Genomic DNA, 3,843 nt, shown 5'->3' with positions numbered 1-3,843 from the left:
GTGACATGTGGCATGTGGCTCCCGTTCAGTCAATCCGTATGAGAATAGTCGAGTCTACTACACCTGTGTGAAGCACTGCGGCGATTTGCAACAAGACAGTCAGACATTGATCACTATACAACCTTTTTTTGTTTAATCTCGAGCCGTTCATCCCTCCCCCCCTTTTAAAGCACTGATTTCGCTCGCGTCTTCTTCTGCTGCAACAGCAGCCAGCCCCGATCTGATGTGCACGTGTACTTAATTCTGACTATTCGATCGGAGGCGCCTGATTTATGGGCTTAGGCTAAGTGTAACCATGTGCTGCTGTGTGGATGGAAATAGGTACGACGGGGAAATGCTGGGAGGGTGGGGGCTCGTTTGAAGACCATGCGCGATTTTGCCTTTCCAAACACTTAACGGCAGTTTACGCCGAACGCGTGTTTGCGTCCGTCCGCGCACTGTTTTTTTTTTTAATTAGTTGTTTTATGTAAATATTTAGTGCACGATTGCCGCGTTTTTTAGACGCTGTGTCAAGTTATATATAACTTTAGCTGTTAAAGACGCGTCTCAAAACCTTTTTTTTTTTTTTTTTTAAACACAAGTACGTGTTCGGCGTGAACAGCCCCTTGTCGATCGTGGACTCACTCTTGAAATTGCCACTCGATTAGGCCTACTAATGAACGAGATGTTCCCATAAAGCTATATAAGGGCTGCGAACCAGAAACGGCCAATTTGCATTGACAACGCAACCACGTTTCCAGGTGCAACTCACTGCTTAGAGGAGAGAAATAAGAGGCTCATCTAAATCTCGAAAGTTTGCTGATGAATTGATTTGAGTTTGCACCCCTGGAGGATCAAGTGCTGCTAATTCAAGAAAGAGCTGTGAGTGTTTCACCAGATCCTTTCCATACACTACTCAACTCTGAAATGTATCTATCCATTTAAATTTGCCAAATGGAAGTTTACCTAGTCCATTTGGGTTGGGACTACATTAATACATTTTGTGGCATTAATATAGCACTGGGCAGGGGATTTGTACTTCACATCATGCTTTCTGTGGGAATGGATGTGGAGAGTAAGTGTTATTTTATGTGTTTTTGTACAAGATGTATATAAAGAGTTACTTTAGTGTTTAATGTTTTGTTAGGTTGAGATTTAGAAGAGTTTCTGTTATGTTGGAGTTTTGGGGGTTACCAAGTTACCATTGTGTTGAAGAGTGGAGCTTGAGCTAACGATGTTGATATGGACAGGTGGATTTTGCAAATTAAATTGATCGCTCGCTTCATTGATCTGTAGCATAGTCACTCTTTAGTACATAAACAAATAAAATAGATTTATTTGAGTAACACTGACATGTCCAATTTTGTTGGGTTTACCCAATTCAACTAGGTTCTTTCTACACAAAGTGTTTGTGTTGAGAATAGTAAATTTAAGTTAAGAAAGCGAATTTTAAACACGTACAACCACTGTCCATTTTTTTTATCAAGTTAAGCCAAATATCTATTTTTTTTTTAAGTGTGCATAACATTAGAAGATGATGTAATATTTCCAAAAGTATCAGTATGTTGGTGTCAGCTTCTAACCTATATTGCTTCAATTTGATCCAGTTCTTTATTTGCTAATGATTCAAAGAGAACGCTAACTCTTAATAAAGCTTAATCTAAAGTTTTAAATAATTTCATACTGCCTGCCATTTAAAGGCACAGTATCAGGTTTCTCTTTGTGGAGCTGAAATGTTATGAATGTGACTCTTTTATAGGCTCCTTGTTGAGCACAGTGTTGTACTCTTGCAAAGAAGACATACAAACCCAAAAATAGAGACAGTAACATCTGAAATAGATATTACCTACACTTTTCACTGACAAGGTTATTCTGTAAGATTTACTGTACAGGTCAAATTAAAATATCCTGTTGTAATCAGAGGTTATGCTTATTTTGTAATGTAGATTCATGAGTATGGAAATGTGCTTAGTTGAGAAATTGTGGTTCTGAGACATCTCTGACTTGCATCAGAAAGGCCTCTTATTTAATATGATTTAGAATATAATTTCCAGATTCAAGCTTGAAATACAACCTGTACGAAAACACGAGGCCATAAGACTGCATATTTAGCATTTGGTACATTGCTTTGACCGAAGCCCCTCATAAATAAATTTTCTGCACCGCTGATCTACATTGATGACTGGTTTGGTTACAGCCTTCTTAATTACTTATTTAAGGTGATATGTTTACAACCAGTTAGTGGACATTAACATCAACACACAACATAATGACTCTCTTGTTGCTTTTTTGATGCCTTAAAAATACCACTGTACCTTTGAGCATAACTGAAACATAACAGATTTGTCGCAAATGCAATACTTTTTACAAGAAAATAAAATGTATGTATATGTTTTATGTGCTCTGTATCAAACAGATTACTGCACAATGGTACACTCATTGATGGAACACATTTAGAAATATGAATGGTGCAGACCACGCCTCCCTGCTCCCTCTCTACTGTATGTTAAGGTTACATGGCAGAAAACAGCATGCTGCCCCATAATGAGAATACAGTGACTGATTAATATGACTTGTCTTAATTTATTCCCCAGACCATTACCAAACGAGTTCTCTCCTTTTCCTGGTAAAACCCTTAATTGAGAGTCATTAATTCACAATCTGCTCAGTTTCCTTTTCTAACACTTGAGATTGTCTCTGCACTGCAGTTATCAATATAAATTAGTGCATACAGTAGCACTCTTTACAGGTACATGTCCAGAAGTATGTGGACACCTAAGTTCTTGTTTGTTGAGCATTTAATTACAAAAACTATGGGCATTACAGGATTATTTCTGGTTTCATTTGACAGCATTTGTGGTATAATAGTGATAACTGCAAAAAAATAATTAGGACTCTTTTTTACTTAAAAAAAAAAAAAAGGCAGAAAATTTTGGAGGGTTTAAAGGCAGAAATGTGAAGCTTATAATTTATACAAGTACTTACATTAATTCTTCTGTTAAAACTCATGCGTTATTTGAGCTGTAACTTTTGTATAAATCATAGTTTGTACATTGTTATGTCCTCATGGCAACAAAGTTTAAAATTGGTTATAACTTTGCACAGAAAAGTTTAGTAAGTAATTTTATCACACTAAAATAATGTGGCTATACTTTTGAAACAGTGAGAATATTAACATTGGATTGGCCCCATTCACTTCCATTGTAAGTGCCTCAGTGTAAACATTGAAAACATTTTGAAATGTATTTCTGTGGTAATCAACATTATGCCACAACTCCTGTCAATTGAGCTAAGCTTGTATTTAACCTTGAATATTCATTTAATTAGTCCTCTCTAAAAGTTTCCACCAATCCTGGAAGATTGTCCACTAAATATTGGAACATGATGCTTTATTGGGTTTCAGGTCTGGGATTTGTGCAGGTCTGTCAAGTTGTTCCACACAAGATTCATTAAACCATTGCTTGATTATGGACCTTGCTTTGTGAAAATAGGCATTGTCATAAAAAAAGTGCCCTCCTCAAACTGTTACTACAAATCTGGAAGAACTCTATCCTCTAGAATGGCACTGAATGCATAGAATTAAGAATTGACTTCACTGGAATTAAGGACCCTAGATTTTAACAATGTAGTGTATCAGCAAAAGCTTCAATGTCACTTCCATTCTATTTTAGCACTGAAGAACGTGAATTTAGGCTCTGCCAATACAGAATAAGGAGAATGGAAAGGCTAAAAAAATGATAAGAAAGAAAGCTGGAGTTGGAGATGAAATTGGTTGAAAGTCTGACAGGGTGTGGTTTAGAAGGATGTTTGCTGTCTCAGTTGGATATGAGCTTGCTGTCAAAGCTTAATGCACACTTCCTGCCA

This window comes from Xyrauchen texanus, chromosome 28 (genome assembly GCF_025860055.1).
Source record: "Xyrauchen texanus isolate HMW12.3.18 chromosome 28, RBS_HiC_50CHRs, whole genome shotgun sequence".
Taxonomy (NCBI): Eukaryota; Metazoa; Chordata; class Actinopteri; order Cypriniformes; family Catostomidae; genus Xyrauchen; species Xyrauchen texanus.
Note: the sequence above shows the minus strand (reverse complement) of the source record.